Consider the following 22,143-nt stretch of genomic DNA (forward strand, 5'->3'; position numbering starts at 1 on the left):
GTGCCTGCTATTTTGAGTGACAGAATGAGGCGTATGTGGGTGGTAACAGGGGAAGGTGCTTGAAAACGGGGAGTGGAATTAGAACGCAGGCGTGCTTAAAGGTCAAAACGGGCGTTTTATGGGTGTGCATAATTAATACAGCAGCGTCATTGAGCACGTCACTCGTTTTTTTTTAACTCAGAACTGCTCGCAAAATAGCGGTTGAAAAAACCAACCACAAGAATAGCGAGCAGTTCATACGCTGTACGATGTACTCGATTAATCAAATAAATAGCGGACATGACGTATGGTGCGAGCGGCCAGGGGGCGTTTTTATCAAATAAACGAGCGTATGTTTTGCTCGCTCGTTCAGACGTAGAGGTGGGAACAGACTGCAATTTGCGAAGGGATCATTTGAATAGCCACCCCTTGTTTTTGAACGAATGACCGCAAATAGCGAACGGCTCTGAATCAGGCCCTTTGTTATTGAGAAATTCAGAAAAAACTGATGAAGTAGATGGTGCTGACCTGTCATCACTAAGCTTCAGTTGTGTGTTTGATCACCTAGTTTATGTTTTTGGCTGTTACATTGACCATAAATAATCTGATTTGGTGCTGGACCACCAACCTGAGGCACCCCTACAAGTGTCCTGAGGCACCCCAAGGTGCCACGGCACCCAGTTTGGGAACCACTGTATTAGAGGGTTTAAAGATTGAATGTCGGTGTATAAAAAATAATATGAAGAGATGCAAAATATAATAATATAATAAAAAAATAAAAAATAAAAATAAGATACCAGTATAAATGCAAATATAAATACCACTGACTAATACAATGGGCTATAGACAGGATTTACACTTTGCTAAGGGTAGCATCAAACAAAACTCAACCCAGAAAAATAAAAATAAATACAGTATACTGCATCAAATCTGATATGACTTACTGGAGACCACCACCCAGTGCTGTCCACGTGTGTCCACCGGCCTTGTGGTACTCGTCATCCGCAGTTTTAAGTATAATCTGTGCCGTATGTCCGGGTGTGTAACTGCAATGTGTATTCAGCCATTATAGGTATATAAAAAGCAAACGCTGAAAACAGCTTCTTCTTAAAGCTGTATGTACACAGATGTTTTTATCAGGCGTGTACAGTCAATGAAAATTAGTAGGAACCTAAAGAGAAGGTGTCTGTAGTTTTGCTCACTCTGCTAAACTTCTGGGAAAAAAAAAAAAAAAACACATCAGAATAGACCTACAGGCAGAGCCGCTAAGAGCCAGACCGGACCCCTTTACTGATGAGGGGGCGTGGCCTAATTGCGGGAGGTGTGGCCACACCCCCTTATAATTTTTTTTAGGCATTAGTCCTATCTGCAATGCTGTGAAGCGTCACTCTACGCTGGGGTGGGGTGGCACTTTGAGCCCCTCAGCCCGTTGCAAATCCAGGGGGGGTGATCATTCCCCCCCCCCCCACAGGCAGGGGAGAGAAGATGCTTAGCGGCAGCAACAGTCTCTCTGCTCCCACTGCAGCTGCTGACAGGTAAGAGGGAGGGAGTCGGTGTCGGACCTGGGCCTCCATTGGGCCCCTCCAACAAGCTTGAGCCTGGGTAATTAGTGACATATAGAGCATCCTATTGGTAAGTGTGTGGGTGGCTCAGTTAGGTGTGTACCCAGGGCTGTGCTGTCACTCTGTGGGTGGCACCGACAGCCATCCCTGGCCCTTGCACCGGGCTTGCAGGGTGTCTGGAACTGCACCCTGCAGCCAGGATTGCTGCTGCAGCATCGGAGTAGCGTCAGGTGGGCACCCTGCACAGTATATGCAGCCAATCAAACGTCCTGAGGACACCCGGTCAGGCCTGCACTTACTGGAGCTGTAATGACATCATGCACGTGATGTCACAACATTGCATACTCAGTGGGCAGGGCTACCACACGGTACAAGCATGCCCGGTTACAGCTCTGTGTGTACCCAACATAATTCTCGCTGCCCGCGGTACATCTTCCCCCCTGCAGCGCAGCGCGGTTATTGGATTTTTTGTTTTTGCTCTTCTCCCACCTCAGAATCAGCCCCATAAGGCCTAATAGCGTACCAAGAGCTTGTTGAGATTTGCTGGCACAGAGGCCTATCTAGGATGTAATGTGAGCAAACATCTGTAATTATCGTGTAGGCATCAGGATAAGTGACCTGTGCAGCATGTAAGCGCCATGCATGAGCCCCAAACACCACAAAATCAAACGTGCTCAGCATTTCGGGTAACGCCCTACTGTCCCTGATTAGTGCGTCCGGGTGTAACCACCCCTAATATAGTTATTTCAGTTGCTGATCCGACCGGAGAGCTGCATAGAATGGAATACCCCCCATGGTTACCGACCGTCATGTAATAATAACCCTGTGACTGTTGAGGGGGGATTGCTGCCTTCTGTAATGATACTAAGGAAACAGTTGCTGTAACTCTGCCCTCCCACAGGTGGCAATTTATGGCTGATATCAGGAATACGCTATATTAGTAAGTGTTAAGTCTCCAGGCTATAAGGCAGACAGCTGGAGCACACTGCACACTCGGGCTCTGCTTGGCAGAAGCTGGGAACATAATAAGATAACGGCAGAACGTTACCGCTGCTGAAATTACCATGGTCACTCTGGCACGCTATACACGTGTACATAGACTGTATACATATATGTGTGCCGCTTACAGATTACACCAGGAATAAACACATTTTTTTCTGGGGGAGGGGCGAGAGGGCTTCATTATAACAATGAGTGACAAAAGGATAAATAATGTACTTTTCTGGTATTTAGAACATGTCAGCCTGAGCCTGGATGGATGTCACACACAGCACCACCTTTGTCCCTCCTTCCAAGCACGTCTCCCTGTTAGGTGCTGACCTATGTAATTACCACATACAGTACAGTAAGCTCACGGTAAGGCGGTAAGAAGGCGCACTTACAGTAACGTACTACGCTAATGACATATTAACCCTTTCAGCATCTACAGGATCATCAAGAGCTGAGATGGGCCCGGGAAGGGGGGAACAAGGGGGCATGGGCAATTCCGAGATACATGCACCCCCCCCTTTAAAAAAATAAAAAATACCCTTCTCTGGTTCTCTTATATGGGGCCTATTTATCAAAGTATATTTTGGGGGGTTTACCTCAAATATTAAGAATCCCCCGGATGTACTGTATTAAAGAGGGACCGCAGCAGCATCTCCAATGCTTCCAAATTTTGAGACATCGCAGGAACAGAGTCCGTCTCCCTGCGTGTCCCGGATGATATATCCGGCCGGTATGATCACATTTTGCAATGCAACATGGGCGTTACTGACATGCCCTGATCGCGTTGCAAGAGTGATGATTATTAAATGGGCCCCTTAAGTGCTAAGTGGCGGGATGAGTGAGTGACTGCGCGGGAGATAAACACGGGGAGTGGGAGTCAGTGGGCTTGGCGCAGAGGGGCGGATGTACCTGGATCCAGAGGAGCGGGGAGACCACCAGCAGTCAGCCTGGGTGTGAGACTGGGGACTGATCAGTGTAATAGGGACTGGCAGATCCGTCCTCACTGCATACAGGAGCTGATAGTAAATACTCCAATATTAAAGCGTAGCACCGCGGCTATAGTATATGAAGTCACTCCCATCTATCCTCATTCATTCACATTCTTATTGGACTCCCGCAGGGAAGAACATTCCAGATGTTTGTATATAGTTTTTATTTTGTATTTATGTTTGTATTTAATTCCATTTTATGTTGAAAACATTGCTACATGCTTCCTCTGCCCTAGAGAATTTAGTTACCCTATAAAATTCAGTGCACACACCTCACTCTCACCTATACAGCCCTCTGCAAAATGCTGCAAGAGAGAACAAAATATACAGTACCACCAATTGTGGCCCCCGATAATTATAGAGCGCTATACCCCCTGTAATGGGATATACATTATACCCCCTGTAATGGGATATACACTGTACCCCCTGTAATGGGATATACACTGTACCCCCTGTAATGGGATATACACTATACCCCCTGTAATGGTATATACACTATACCCCCTGTAATGGGATATACACTATACCCCCTGTAATGGCATATACACTATACCCCCCTGTAATGGCATATACACTATACCCCCCTGTAATGAGATATACACTGTACCCCTATAATGGGATATACACTATACCCCCTGTAATGGCATATACACTATACCCCCTGTGTTGGTATATACACTATACCCCCTGTAATGGGATATACACTATACCCCCTGTAATGGGATATACACTGTACCCCCTGAATGGGATATACACTATACCCCCTGTAATGGGATATACACTATACCCCCTGTAATGGGATATACACTGTACCCCCTGTAATGGGATATACACTGTACCCCCTGTAATGGGATATACGCTATACCCCCTGTATGGGATATACACTGTACCCCCTGTAATGGGATATACGCTATACCCCCTGTAATGGGATATATACGATATACCCCTTGTAATGGGATGTACACCATACCCCCTTTAATGGGATATACACTATACCCCCTGTAATGGGATATATACGCTATACCCCCTGTAATGGGATATACACTATACCCCCTGTAATGGGATATACACTATACCCTCTGCAATGGGATATACATTATACTCCCTGTAATGGGATATACACTATACCCTCTGTAATGGGATACACACTATACCCCCTGTAATGGGATATACACTATACCCCCTGTAATGGGATATACACTTTACCCCTATAATGGGATATACACTATACCCCCTGTAATGGCATATACACTATACTCCCTGTAATGGCATATACACTATACCCCCTGTGTTGGTATATACACTATACCCCCTGTAATGGGATATACACTATACCCCCTGTAATGGGATATACACTGTACCCCCTGTAATGGGATATATACGATATACCCCCTGTAATGGGATATACACTGTACCCCCTGTAATGGGATATACACTATACCCCCTGTAATGGTATATACACTATACCCCCTGTAATGGTATATACACTATACCCCCTGTAATGGGATATACACTATACCCCCTGTAATGGCATATACACTATACCCCCCTGTAATGGCATATACACTATACCCCCCTGTAATGAGATATACACTGTACCCCTATAATGGGATATACACTATACCCCCTGTAATGGCATATACACTATACCCCCTGTGTTGGTATATACACTATACCCCCTGTAATGGGATATACACTATACACCCTGTAATGGGATATACACTGTACCCCCTGAATGGGATATACACTATACCCCCTGTAATGGGATATACACTATACCCCCTGTAATGGGATATACACTGTACCCCCTGTAATGGGATATACACTGTACCCCCTGTAATGGGATATACGCTATACCCCCTGTATGGGATATACACTGTACCCCCTGTAATGGGATATACGCTATACCCCCTGTAATGGGATATATACGATATACCCCCTGTAATGGGATGTACACCATACCCCCTGTAATGGGATATACACTATACCCCCTGTAATGGGATATATACGCTATACCCCCTGTAATGGGATATACACTATACCCCCTGTAATGGGATATACACTATACCCCCTGTAATGGGATATACACTATACCCTCTGCAATGGGATATACATTATACTCCCTGTAATGGGATATACACTATACCCTCTGTAATGGGATACACACTATACCCCCTGTAATGGGATATACACTATACCCCCTGTAATGGGATATACACTGTACCCCTATAATGGGATATACACTATACCCCCTGTAATGGCATATACACTATACTCCCTGTAATGGCATATACACTATACCCCCTGTGTTGGTATATACACTATACCCCCTGTAATGGGATATACACTATACCCCCTGTAATGGGATATACACTGTACCCTCTGTAATGGGATATACACTATACCCCCTGTAATGGGATATACACTGTACCCCCTGTAATGGGATATACACTATACCCCCTGTAATGGGATGTACACTGTACCCCCTGTAATGGGATATATACGATATACCCCCTGTAATGGGATATACACTGTACCCCCTGTAATGGGATATACACTATACCCCCTGTAATGGTATATACACTATACCCCCTGTAATGGTATATACACTATACCCCCTGTATGGGATATACACTATACCCCCTGTAATGGTATATACACTATACCCCCTGTATGGGATATACACTATACCCCCTGTAATGGGATATACACTATACCCCCTGTAATGGGATATACACTATACCTCCTGTAATGAGATATACACTATATATAAGTATCTGGCTGGGAGCTTTTATAAAGGTCTCTCTAAGAAAGAGATGTACTAAGCCTAAGGGGCCTATTTATCATTAAATATGTGCGGCTTCTTCTCCGAGAACACCTGTTTTCGGGGGCGGGGGGGGTAACCGCATATATTTAGTGTCCCCGGAATGTATAACAGAGGGACCATAGCAGATATCTCCAATACCTGCTCCATTCCCACCACTAGCTGCATCTCCCATACTATAGGCTTCTATGGGCGACACAATGCTGCCAATTTTTCCGAATTGGCCCCCGCAGCTAATGACATCTGAAGATGGCGCAGACCTGTTGTAGCCTGTGCATAAGTAACTGGCAGATAGTTCCCCTTGTACCCTCCCCGGCAATGGCAGCCACGCATGTGCAGTAATCCTGGCACCACTCGGGTCACATCGCAGGGACAGCCGCCTATCGCAGCCCCTGTTCCTGCAGGTACCAGATAATACATTCCAGCGCTAAGAACGCATTTTGCGATGTGATCATGGGCGGTAATATCATGCCCAGATCGCATTGTAAATGCCATCATTAATAAATGGGCCCCTTGGGGAGAGATAAAGTACCAATCAATTAGCTGCTGGTTGGTTGGTACTTTATCTCTCCCCAAGGCTTAGTATCCTCACATATCACAGTAGTGGCTGCAGTATTCTCTCAGACATATCAGTGGTAATGCTATGAGACAATGGCACAGTGTATGACCCTGCCATTATGCTTTTGATATATTGCACTACCAGTGTAATTATAGTGCTTATGTCTTTACCAAGAGAAAGGAAGAGCGCCCGCCAACCTGTCACATGTCAGAAGCGCGAGAAGATATGGTAGGGGGTGGGGAGGGGGCTGGGGGTGCCTGTATGGAGCGTATTGCACAGTACAGGGGAGAAGTATTGGCAGCTGGGTGTAAGCAGGGACAGTGAGTGCAGAGACCTACACAGTGGCGGCTCCAGGGGTGGGGCTGCAAAGCTGTCCAAAATTTAAATAGAGGAGCCACACCAACTGCCAGTGAGTCCTGGCCGGCGATGTTTTGCAGCAGTTGAGGTGGCAGTTAAGGCAACAGTTGGGGCGGCAGTTGGGGCGGCAGTTGGGGTGGGTCCCTTATTTAAATTTTGGACTACCTGCAGCCCCACTACTGCTTGTATTGCTACTTGCGACTGAGCCCTCACACAGGCAAAGCTCAGAGCAGACGTGTCAGCGGAGCTGCAGGCTATGCAGACCAGAGTCGGACATAGGAGTGTTTCCAGCTGCAGCATCTGCGCCGGGTGTAAGTGCGATATGGTGGTGATGATGATGATGGGTAAAAAACCAAACATGTCAATAGGGGAGAAATGGCACAAGATGTGCAAATCTCTGAATATGTGCAAATATATGCATTACAGGGCCTGATTCAGACCCATTCGCTAGGCTGCATTTGCACATATCCTGCCAATGTTTGCAATGTGCACATGCCTACAAGACGCAGTGAGTGTGCGCAAACTAGTCCATGCGACCGGGACGCGCTCGCACCCTGTACCCTGCGGTAGGGTATGGTCAGTCACAAGTGCTGCGTATTGCTCCGATGTTACTCTATGTTACCGATTGTTGCATACACTTCCTGGAGATGACGTCTGTTACTAAGGGAAAGTGGGCGTCTTGTGTCAGGCTGGTGGGCGTCTATATACATACTGTGATCGCACAGCAAGACATAGTGGGCGTGCTAATGTCTTGCTAGCGATCGTGGGATTTGCATACTCAGGCTGCTGACGGCTGAGTGCGAACGCATCCTAGCGAGGGGGTCTGATTCAGGCCCTTAGATCCATGCATGCAATTAGTGGACACATACGGCTGACTCTGGTACAGTCTGCATCAGGCCATTTCTCTGTGGATTTACTAAGTTTTGATTAGTTGCGAGAACTGGTTCAGCACCTATAGAATTTTCATATTCTTTTCATACAGGCACATACAGGTGTGTGTATGTGTGTGTATGTGTGTACACGTGTGTGTATATGTGCGTGTGTGTGTATGTGCATGTTGTCCTCTTTTGGTATAGGTATGTGTTTACAGTAATCATATTTCCTGTGTAGAAATTGTATTTCTATGCTGAGTTTGCTCCATGCTCAGACCAGCCTGGGGACAAGTACATAATGCAGCTGAGATGGGGACACGTGCGTGCTGCAGCTGAGGTGGGGACACGTGCGTGCTGCAGCTGAGATGGGGACACGTTCGTGCTGCAGCTGAGATGGGGACACGTGCGTGCTGCAGCTGAGGTGGGGAAACGTGCGTGCTGCAGCTGAGGTGGGGAAACGTGCGTGCTGCAGCTGAGGTGGGGACACGTGCGTGCTGCAGCTGAGGTGGGGACACGTGCGTGCTGCAGCTGAGGTGGGGACACGTGCGTGCTGCAGCTGAGGTGGGGACACGTGCGTGCTGCAGCTGAGGTGGGGACACGTGCCTGCTGCAGCTGAGGTGGGAACACGTGCATGCTGCAGCTGTATTGGGGACACATGCATGCTGCAGCTGAGGTGGGGACACGTGCATGCTGCAGCTGAGGTGGGGACACATGCGTGCTGCAGCTGAGGTGGGAACACGTGCCTGCTGCAGCTGAGGTGGGAACACGTGCATGCTGCAGCTGTATTGGGGACACGTGCATGCTGCAGCTGAGGTGGGGACACGTGCGTGCTGCAGCTGAGGTGGGGACACGTGCGTGCTGCAGCTGAGGTGCTAAGTGCATGCTGCAGCTGAGGAGGGGACACGTGCATGCTGCAGCTGAGGTGGGGACACGTGCGTGCTGCATCTGAGGTGGGGACACGTGCATGCTGCAGCTGAGGTGGGGACACGTGCATGCTGCAGCTGAGGTGGGGACACTTGCATGCTGCAGCTGAGGTGGGGACACTTGCATGCTGCAGCTGAGGTGGGGACACGTGCGTGCTGCAGCTGAGGTGGGGACACGTGCGTGCTGCAGCTGAGGTGGGGACACGTGCATGCTGCAGCTGAGGTGGGGACACGTGCGTGCTGCAGCTGAGGTGGGGACATGTGCGTGCTGCAGCTGAGGTGGGGACACGTGCATGCTGCAGCTGAGGTGGGGACACGTGCGTGCTGCAGCTGAGGTGGGGACACGTGCATGCTGCAGCTGAGGTGGGGACACTTGCATGCTGCAGCTGAGGTGGGGACACTTGCATGCTGCAGCTGAGGTGGGGACACGTGCGTGCTGCAGCTGAGGTGGGGACACGTGCGTGCTGCAGCTGAGGTGGGGACACGTGCATGCTGCAGCTGAGGTGGGGACACGTGCGTGCTGCAGCTGAGGTGGGGACACGTGCGTGCTGCAGCTGAGGTGCTAAGTGCACGGCTTTTAAATGTAAATCCCACTGTTAGTTTTTTTTTCTTGACCTTGTAAAAGTTATTTATGTAACTGTGCCAACAGTGAATATAATCTATCTGGGAAATAAATCACAGAATTACACAGGTAGGTAAAATTTGCGCAATAATAGTAAAACAGCAGCCACTAAACACTTATAAGGGCTTCTCATAAACACCCTAAAAGACGTATTAATTAATAATAAAGGTAAAAATGCCACAATGGGCGCTTATACTAAAAAACACATTCTGATGGGCTATGTAAGTAAATAAATATTAATCACCCTAAAAAAGCAGTTTTCTGTCTACTTGAATCACCAAGAATGAATTATCCAGGCAGCGTCCTGATCATGTGATCCAATAGGACGTTCTCCACTCAATTCAATCTGGAAAATAGAAATGTATCCCCCACTTTCCAAGTACCCCTCAGGAAGTGAAATTGGGAAGTTACACAGAAGAAAGTGCTAGTGCAGAGAACTTTTTGAAAAGGGATAAATTTAATTTAAAAATAATGCACTCACAATATATATATATATATATATATATATAAACAGGCATAAAGTACTCATATATGAATGCAATACTCATAGTCCAGTCAGAATTTTGTGGGTTGTGGGTACGCCTACCCAGGGTCCAGATGATATTAGGACACACGGTTTCTACCACCCGGGATTAGTATATCCGTCTCCAGGAGGTTCTCCACAATTTCTATAAAGTATCACAGGTTATGGTCCACGCCTAAGCTTAACACGTTTTAGGCATCAGTTGTCCTTCCTCAGAAGCCATTGTGTGTGTGATAAGGAGAGTCTACTAAAATACCCTCATTAATTAGAGGGAACTGCCCATAATCTGTACCCTCCCCCCCTCCCCCTGCTCCTGGCAAGAAAACTGAGCACCTGGGGGAATAAACTGAAGTACTGTATATAACATAACGGTCACATATAATGGACTAGTCCTTCCGTCAGTCCTTTAGCATGTACGGTGTAGGGCTGAGATTCTGTTAATCACAGGATAGAAAAGACATGTAAGGAAAAATCGATTTTGACAAAAATATTCCTTTTATTTATTATTTTTAATGTAATATAATATAATGAATCATATGAGTTTTTAGGGATTCTCATGCACAATAGCAAAATATTGGTCAACTCATAGACATTGGCCTTCCGTGCTACTCGTAATCAGCCTCTATATGTTTTACTGACACATTACCAGGTTATACTTTATTATATATCATTACCATTATTAAGCTACATCATCTGGTTTTATGGGAACCTAAGGGCCTGTTTCCCAGCTTCCAGAAGACTGAGCTTTGCCCTTTGCTCAGTGTTTATTTAGCGAAGATTTTGGAAAGTGTTAATAAAAAAACATCTTTCTTTTATTTTAATCGTTTAGTCTATAGTCACAAAAAAAGTGTCATTTTCCATTCTCCAAACCCAGACGCATCAATATTATTAATCCTTTTATACACAGTTTCCTTTGTCAGATGAATGCAGAATATTTGTTACATTGTTATATTTGGAACAGATTGTGGGTTGAAAAATAGAAAAGTAACAAATGCTGAAATAGTTTTTGTGAAATGTTTACATCAGAGCGTTATTCGCCGCAGATGTTTGGGGGGTTTTCGTTTTGTATGAGACCTTCTCTGGCCTGATATCTAAGCGGAGCGGAGATTACGGAATCTTTTCTTATTGTTTCACAAGTTCACCTTTTTATGACATTTCCAGCTCATTGTATTGGGATACTTCCAGTAGTTCTGGTACAGAGCAAGCTCACTTGTAATGACATTATCTGTCTTAAGATACAATATTACTTTGTCAGGCAATGACAAAAGAGGAAACAAGCGCCATATGGTCCGGATAATATGAGGACGAGGAACACAGATGTCTATAAATATATCGCTCACTGAATTCAATTGGGTTATCCAGTTTTAAACTTTACAAAACTCACTTATGAAAAATTAAGAAAGTTAAGTAAAGTCATAAAGTGCTTAGGGGGAGATTTATCAAAGTTCGAAGAGAGATAAAGTGGAGAGCAATAAAGGACCAACCAATCAGCTCCTAACTGTTGTTTTACAGACTGGGCTGAATTTATCAATGTACCTTATTACCAGGGGAATATTTCATTTAGTATCGCAGTGATACTAATGAATATACTACTAGTATTCAGCATTAGTCACCTCTCCAGCGAGTTCCAGTGACGAACTCCCTTCCCAGAGGCGTCTTAGATTACCTCTGTTTGTTAAATATTGAAAGGATGACATTACCCCTTAGCGAGTGCTAAAGGAGTTATGTATGATTGATAAATGGAGCCCTGTGTTTGAAAAGTGACAGGAGCTGTTTTGTTGGTACTTTGGGGAATATTTATCAATATTTGGAGAGAGATTAAGTGCATAAGTTGCTCATAGCAACCAACCAGCTTCTGTGATTTTTCTAGCATAGCACTTACAATAAAAGAAGTTGAATGATTGGTACTATGGGTCTCATTCAGACCAGCTCGCAAGCGCCTGAACGCTCGCAAGCAGGCTGATATTTGGCTGTGCGCAAGTGCAGCGGCCGCACTGTGCGTGCGCAAGCCCCAGAGCGAGAGAGAAAAGGGGCGGCGGTCGATGAAGATCGACAGCTCGCCCCATTTTGTAGGCGTGGCGGGGGGGTGGTTTTACAAACGGAGGCGTTCCCAAGCGAACTCTTGACGTTTGTGGGCGGCCCCACTAACATGAGCAGTGATGTCAGTGGGAGAGCTTCCGGCTCTATTAGGGCTCTGGGGCTTGCGGCAGACGAGACCCTACCACAAGGATCTCGTCGCAAGCCCCGATGGTCGCGATGGCCTTGACCATCGTGACCTTCATCCTGGTCGCTCTATAAGACTGTGGGTGTTAACCCACAGCCTAGTGAGTGGCCAGGAGGCCGGATCATTTTTAGACGCAGCAGCCCTCATTCAGAGCGAGCGCTCGCATTTTGTGAGCGGCTCTGAATGAGGTCCTATATCTTTCTCCACTTTATCGCTCTCCAATATTTGATAAATCTCCCCTTTTATTTATCTCCACTTTATTTAGCTCCAAGCTTTGATAAATCTCCCCCTTAGTATGGCTGGAGCACCTACCCCCAGCATACAGCAATCTACTGTAATACTGTGACTCCAGATATTTTAAAGATTAATGTAACCTGAAATTGCCTACTTAACATGCAGTAAGAGACTGTTGCTGCTGTTACTCAGATCAGTGCAGTTCAGTTAGTTTCCATGGTTACAGGTGATGCTAAGGAGTTTCAGTCAACAGTGTGTTTCTGCATTTTAAGCAGGAGATTGTAGACAGAAATCCTATTACTAGTAAACTATTCTGCAAATTTGTAGTACTGTACCTAATATAATGATTTTTATTTTTTGATGACTTTAAACAAATATCTGAGGTTACTGTACTGTGCAGCCACATTTCCAGGAATATGTCCCAGCAGTTATAACAGCTGTCAGTAGTCTAGTCCAGTGGTTCTCAAACTCGGTCCTCTGGACCCCACACAGGTCATGTTTTCCAGGTCTCCTGGCAGGTGCACAGGTGCATTCATTACTCACTGACACGTTTTAAAAGATCCACAGGTGGAGATAATTATTTCACTTGTGATTCTGTGAGGAAACTAGAAAACATGCACTGTTTGGGGTCCAGAGGACCGAGTTTGAGAACCTGTGGTCTAGTCTATAATCTGATAAAGTGTGCTACAGTATCTCAGTAAACTGATGAAATGAATAAATTAACAAAATATTGATAAAGCATGTCTGCTTCAATCTCTACAGAAATAAAATACAGCGATACAGTACATAGGCCCTGATTCAGAGCCGGATGCTCTGACCAGAGCGCTCGCTCTGAATCAGGGCCCACCTCCATTAATATGGAGCGTCCTCCTGGACGCTCGTATAGCTGTGGGTCACCACCCACAGCATATACGAGAGTGCAACAAGATGGTCGCGATGGTCTTGACCATCGGGACCATCGGACTTGCGAGTGAAACCCTGTGGTCCGGTTTCTCAACCACAAGCCCTGGGGTGATTTTGGCTCTATCAGAGCCAAAATCACTCCCACTGACATCACTAGTGATGTCCCACTGACATCATATGATGACATCAGTAGTGATGTCAGTGGGGCCGGCTTCAGACGGTAGGCGTTCCCATGGGTACGCCTCCGTCTGGCAGGAACGCCCCCGGAACGCCCACCAAAGGGGGCGTGCTGTCAATCAACATCAACAGCACGCCCCCTTTGGTGCGAGACCCGGAGCGATGGAAAGTCCTTCGCTCGCCGGGTCTCGCGCATGCGCACGACGGAGCTCCCTCCGTCGTGCGCATGCGCAGTGGGGACCATCGACCCACTTGCGAGCGAACTGCCACTCGCGAGTGGGTCTGAATGACCCCCATTGTTCAATATTGCTCAAATTAAATGTTGTTAAAAGCTAATGAAAAGTTCTCTACCCCCTATCACCTCTAATCAAAGACAGAACACATCAACATGACAGTGACCTAAACTACGTGCCCCAGGATGATGAGAGAGAGCTGGGTGTTGTACCTGTCCCAAACACTGACTTTCATATGTCATTATGTTGCTGTCAGAAGCTGGGGGTGGCAATACAGCACTAGAACCATTAACGTGGGAGCATTCACAGCAAGTGCCCTGGTGTACTGGGAAAGTACCCCTAATTATACACTTGCAGTGGTCCCATTTCTGGCACAAAGAGTGCGGCAGGACTGGGACCAATACTGTCCTGATACAGAGGGTAGGCCATTCATTTATTAATATACTTTTAAAAAAGTATATTTGGCCTTCACCATTAACTATTTATGAGAGAGCAGCCCTTACAAGGTGGAATGGGTCGTGGGTTTGATGGTAAGTAAGGAATATAGAAAGCAAAACTTGTCTTAATTTCTTCATCCAGCGCCACACAATGCATATAACGTTCCCATAATACAGAACTGTAATACTGGATCTCTGGAAGCAGAATCACAGGTGTACATGGTAACCAGATACTCTGCATATATTGTTCCCATAATACAGAACTGTAATACTGTATCTCTGGAAGCAGAATCACAGGTGTACATGGTAACCAGATACAATGCATATAACGTTCCCATAATACAGAACTGTAATACTGTATCTCTGGAAGCAGAATCACAGGTGTACATGGTAACCAGATACTCTGCATATAACGTTCCCATAATACAGAACTGTAATACTGTATCTCTGGAAGCAGAATCACAGGTGTACATGGTAACCAGATACTCTGCATATAACGTTCCCATAATACAGAACTGTAATACTGTATCTCTGGAAGCAGAATCACAGGTGTACATGGTAACCAGATACTCTGCATATAACGTTCCCATAATACAGAACTGTAATACTGTATCTCTGGAAGCAGAATCACAGGTGTACATGGTAACCAGATACTCTGCATATAACGTTCCCATTATACAGAACTGTAATACTGTATCTCTGGAAGCAGAATCACAGGTGTACATGGTAACCAGATACTCTGCATATAACGTTCCCATTATACAGAACTGTAATACTGTATCTCTGGAAGCAGAATCACAGGTGTACATGTTAACCAGATACTCTGCATATAACGTTCCCATAATACAGTACTGTAATACTGTATCTCTGGAAGCAGAATCACAGGTGTACATGGTAACCAGATACTCTGCATATAACGTTCCCATAATACAGTACTGTAATACTGTATCTCTGGAAGCAGAATCACAGGTGTACATGGTAACCAGATACGCTGCATATAACGTTCCCATAATACAGAACTGTAATACTGTATCTCTGGAAGCAGAATCACAGGTGTACATGGTAACCAGATACTCTGCATATAACGTTCCCATAATACAGAACTGTAATACTGTATCTCTGGAAGCAGAATCACAGGTGTACATGGTAACCAGATACTCTGCATATAACGTTCCCATAATACAGTACTGTAATACTGTATCTCTGGAAGCAGAATCACAGGTGTACATGGTAACCAGATACTCTGCATATAACGTTCCCATAATACAGTACTGTAATACTGTATCTCTGGAAGCAGAATCACAGGTGTACATGGTAACCAGATACTCTGCATATAACGTTCCCATAATACAGAACTGTAATACTGTATCTCTGGAAGCAGAATCACAGGTGTACATGGTAACCAGATACTCTGCATATAACGTTCCCATAATACAGAACTGTAATACTGGATCTCTGGAAGCAGAATCACAGGTGTACTTGGAAACCAGATACGCTGCATATAACGTTCCCATAATACAGAACTGTAATATTGTATCTCTGGAAGCAGAAGCACAGGTGTACATGGTAACCAGATACTCTGCATATAACGTTCCCATAATACAGTACTGTAATACTGTATCTCTGGAAGCAGAATCACAGGTGTACATGGTAACCAGATACTCTGCATATAACGTTCCCATAATACAGAACTGTAACACTGTATCTCTGGAAGCAGAATCACAGGTGTACATGGAAACCAGATACTCTGCATATAACGTACCCATAATACAGAACTGTAATACTGTATCTCTGGAAGCAGAATCACAGGTGTACATGGTAACCAGATACTCTGCATATAACGTTCCCATAATACAGAACTGTAATACTGTATCTCTGGAAGCAGAATCACAGGTGTACATGGTAACCAGATACTCTGCATATAACGTTCCCATAATACAGAACTGTAATACTGTATCTCTGGAAGCAGAATCACAGGTGTACATGGTAACCAGATACTCTGCATATAACGTTCCCATAATACAGAACTGTAATACTGTATCTCTGGAAGCAGAATCACAGGTGTACATGGTAACCGGATCCTCTGCATATAACGTTCCCATAATACAGAACTGTAATACTGTATCTCTGGAAGCAGAATCACAGGTGTACATGGTAACCAGATACTCTGCATATAACGTTCCCATAATACAGAACTGTAATACTGTATCTCTGGAAGCAGAATCACAGGTGTACATGGTAACCAGATACTCTGCATATAACGTTCCCATAATACAGAACTGTAATACTGTATCTCTGGAAGCAGAATCACAGGTGTACATGGTAACCAGATACTCTGCATATAACGTTCCCATAATAGAGAACTGTAATACTGTATCTCTGGAAGCAGAATCACAGGTGTACATGGTAACCAGATACTCTGCATATAACGTTCCCATAATACAGAACTGTAATACTGTATCTCTGGAAGCAGAATCACAGGTGTACATGGTAACCAGATACTCTGCATATAACGTTCCCATAATACAGAACTGTAATACTGTATCTCTGGAAGCAGAAGCACAGGTGTACATGGTAACCAGATACTCTGCACATAACGTTCCCATAATACAGAACTGTAATACTGTATCTCTGGAAGCAGAATCACAGGTGTACATGGTAACCAGATACTCTGCATATAACGTTCCCATTATACAGAACTGTAATACTGTATCTCTGGAAGCAGAATCACAGGTGTACATGGTAACCAGATACTCTGCATATAACGTTCCCATAATACAGAACTGTAATACTGTATCTCTGGAAGCAAAATCACAGGTGTACATGGTAACCAGATACTCTGCATATAACGTTCTCATAATACAGAACTGTAATACTGTATCTCTGGAAGCAGAATCACAGGTGTACATGGTAACCAGATACTCTGCATATAACGTTCCCATAATACAGAACTGTAATACTGTATCTCTGGAAGCAGAATCACAGGTGTACATGGTAACCAGATACTCTGCATATAACGTACCCATTATACAGAACTGTAATACTGTATCTCTGGAAGCAGAATCACAGGTGTACATGGTAACCAGATACTCTGCATATAACGTTCCCATTATACAGAACTATAATACTGTATCTCTGGAAGCAGAATCACAGGTGTACATGGTAACCAGATACTCTGCATATAACGTTCCCATAATACAGTACTGTAATACTGTATCTCTGGAAGCAGAATCACAGGTGTACATGGTAACCAGATACTCTGCATATAACGTTCCCATAATACAGTACTGTAATACTGTATCTCTGGAAGCAGAATCACAGGTGTACATGGTAACCAGATACTCTGCATATAACGTTCCCATAATACAGTACTGTAATACTGTATCTCTGGAAGCAGAATCACAGGTGTACATGGTAACCAGACACTCTGCATATAACGTTCCCATAATACAGAACTGTAATACTGTATCTCTGGAAGCAGAATCTCAGGTGTACATGGTAACCAGACACTCTGCATATAACGTTCCCATAACACAGAACTGTAATACTGTATCTCTGGAAGCAGAATCACAGGTGTACATGGTAACCAGATACTCTGCATATAACGTTCCCATAATACAGAACTGTAATACTGTATCTCTGGAAGCAGAATCACAGGTGTACATGGTAACCAGATACTCTGCATATAACGTTCCCATAATACAGAACTGTAATACTGTATCTCTGGAAGCAGAATCACAGGTGTACATGGTAACCAGATACTCTGCATATAACGTTCCCATAATACAGAACTGTAATATTGTAATGCTGGAAGCAGAATCACAGGTGTACATGGTAACCAGATACTCTGCATATAACGTTCCCATAATACAGAACTGTAATACTGTATCTCTGGAAGCAGAATCACAGTGTACATGGTAATCAGATACTCTGCATATAACGTTCCCATAATACAGAACTGTAATACTGTATCTCTGGAAGCAGAATCACAGGTGTACATGGTAACCAGATACTCTGCATATAACGTTCCCATAATACAGAACTGTAATACTGTATCTCTGGAAGCAGAATCACAGGTGTACATGGTAACCAGATACTCTGCATATAACGTTCCCATAATACAGAACTGTAATACTGTATCTCTGGAAGCAGAATCACAGGTGTACATGGTAACCAGATCCTCTGCATATAACGTTCCCATAATACAGAACTGTAATACTGTATCTCTGGAAGCAGAATCACAGGTGTACATGGTAACCAGATACTCTGCATATAACGTTCCCATAATACAGAACTGTAATACTGTGTCTCTGGAAGCAGAAGCACAGGTGTACATGGTAACCAGATACTCTGCATATAACGTACCCATAATACAGAACTATAATACTGTATCTCTGGAAGCAGAATCACAGGTGTACATGGTAACCAGATACCCTGCATATAACGTTCTCATAATACAGAACTGTAATACTGTATCTCTGGAAGCAGAATCACAGGTGTACATGGTAACCAGATACTCTGCATATAACGTTCCCATAATACAGAACTGTAATACTGTATCTCTGGAAGCAGAATCACAGGTGTACATGGTAACCAGATACTCTGCATATAACGTTCCCATAATACAGAACTGTAATTCTGGAAGCAGAATCACAGGTGTACATGGTAACCAGATACTCTGCATATAAAGTTCCCATAATACAGAACTGTAATACTGTTATCTCTGGAAGCAGAATCACAGGTGTACATGGTAACCAGATACTCTGCATATAACGTTCCCATAATACAGAACAGTAATACTGTATCTCTGGAAGCAGAATCACAGGTGTACAGGGTAACCAGATACTCTGCATATAACGTTCCCATAATACAGAACTGTAATACTGTATCTCTGGAAGCAGAATCACAGGTGTACATGGTAACCAGATACTCTGCATATAACGTTCCCATAATACAGAACTGTAATACTGGATCTCTGGAAGCAGAATCACAGGTGTACATGGTAACCAGATACTCTGCATATAACGTTCCCATAATACAGAACTGTAATACTGTATCTCTGGAAGCAGAATCACAGGTGTACATGGTAACCAGATACTCTGCATATAACGTTCCCATAATACAGAACTGTAATACTGGATCTCTGGAAGCAGAATCACAGGTGTACATGGTAACCAGATACGCTGCATATAACGTTCCCATAATACAGAACTGTAATATTGTATCTCTGGAAGCAGAAGCACAGGTGTACATGGTAACCAGATACTCTGCATATAACGTTCCCATAATACAGAACTGTAATACTGTATCTCTGGAAGCAGAATCACAGGTGTACATGGTAACCAGATACTCTGCATATAACGTTCCCATAATACAGAACTGTAATACTGTATCTCTGGAAGCCGAATCACAGGTGTACATGGTAACCAGATACTCTGCATATAACGTTCCCATTATACAGAACTATAATACTGTATCTCTGGAAGCAGAATCACAGGTGTACATGGTAACCAGATACTCTGCATATAACGTTCCCATAATACAGTACTGTAATACTGTATCTCTGGAAGCAGAATCACAGGTGTACATGGTAACCAGATACTCTGCATATAACGTTCCCATAATACAGTACTGTAATACTGTATCTCTGGAAGCAGAATCACGGTGTACATGGTAACCAGATACTCTGCATATAACGTTCCCATAATACAGTACTGTAATACTGTATCTCTGGAAGCAGAATCACAGGTGTACATGGTAACCAGACACTCTGCATATAACGTTCCCATAATACAGAACTGTAATACTGTATCTCTGGAAGCAGAATCACAGGTGTACATGGTAACCAGACACTCTGCATATAACGTTCCCATAATACAGAACTGTAATACTGTATCTCTGGAAGCAGAATCACAGGTGTACATGGTAACCAGATACTCTGCATATAACGTTCCCATAATACAGAACTGTAATACTGTATCTCTGGAAGCAGAATCACAGGTGTACATGGTAACCAGATACTCTGCATATAACGTTCCCATAATACAGAACTGTAATATTGTAATTCTGGAAGCAGAATCACAGGTGTACATGGTAACCAGATACTCTGCATATAACGTTCCCATAATACAGAACTGTAATACTGTATCTCTGGAAGCAGAATCACAGTGTACATGGTAACCAGATACTCTGCATATAACGTTCCCATAATACAGAACTGTAATACTGTATCTCTGGAAGCAGAATCACAGGTGTACATGGTAACCAGATACTCTGCATATAACGTTCCCATAATACAGAACTGTAATACTGTATCTCTGGAAGCAGAATCACAGGTGTACATGGTAACCAGATACTCTGCATATAACGTTCCCATAATACAGAACTGTAATACTGTATCTCTGGAAGCAGAATCACAGGTGTACATGGTAACCAGATACTCTGCATATAACGTTCCCATAATACAGAACTGTAATACTGTATCTCTGGAAGCAGAATCACAGGTGTACATGGTAACCAGATCCTCTGCATATAACGTTCCCATAATACAGAACTGTAATACTGTATCTCTGGAAGCAGAATCACAGGTGTACATGGTAACCAGATACTCTGCATATAACGTTCCCATAATACAGAACTGTAATACTGTATCTCTGGAAGCAGAAGCACAGGTGTACATGGTAACCAGATACTCTGCATATAACGTACCCATAATACAGAACTATAATACTGTATCTCTGGAAGCAGAATCACAGGTGTACATGGTAACCAGATACCCTGCATATAACGTTCCCATAATACAGAACTGTAATACTGTATCTCTGGAAGCAGAAGCACAGGTGTACATGGTAACCAGATACTCTGCATATAACGTTCCCATAATACAGAACTGTAATACTGTATCTCTGGAAGCAGAAGCACAGGTGTACATGGTAACCAGATACTCTGCATATAACGTTCCCATAATACAGAACTATAATACTGTATCTCTGGAAGCAGAAGCACAGGTGTACATGGTAACCAGATACTCTGCATATAACGTTCCCATAATACAGAACTGTAATACTGTATCTCTGGAAGCAGAAGCACAGGTGTACATGGTAACCAGATACTCTGCATATAACGTTCCCATAATACAGAACTGTAATACTGTATCTCTGGAAGCAGAATCACAGGTGTACATGGTAACCAGATACTCTGCATATAACGTTCCCATAATACAGAACTGTAATACTGTATCTCAGGAAGCAGAATCACAGGTGTACATGGTAACCAGATACTCTGCATATAACGTACCCATAATACAGAACTGTAATACTGTATCTCTGGAAGCAGAATCACAGGTGTAAATGGTAACCAGATACTCTGCATATAACGTTCCCATAATACAGAACTGTAATACTGTATCTCTGGAAGCAGAATCACAGGTGTACATGGTAACCAGATACTTTGCATATAACGTTCCCATAATACAGAACTGTAATACTGTATCTCTGGAAGCAGAATCACAGGTGTACATGGTAACCAGATACTCTGCACATAACGTTCCCATAATACAGAACTGTAATACTGTATCTCTGGAAGCAGAATCACAGGTGTACATGGTAACCAGATACTCTGCATATAACGTTCCCATGATACAGAACTGTAATACTGTATCTCTGGAAGCAGAATCACAGGTGTACATGGTAACCAGATACTCTGCATATAACGTTCCCATAATACAGAACTGTAA

Source organism: Taudactylus pleione, unplaced genomic scaffold (genome assembly GCF_031769625.1).
Source record: "Taudactylus pleione unplaced genomic scaffold, aTauple2 ptg001352l, whole genome shotgun sequence".
NCBI classification, from domain to species: Eukaryota; Metazoa; Chordata; class Amphibia; order Anura; family Myobatrachidae; genus Taudactylus; species Taudactylus pleione.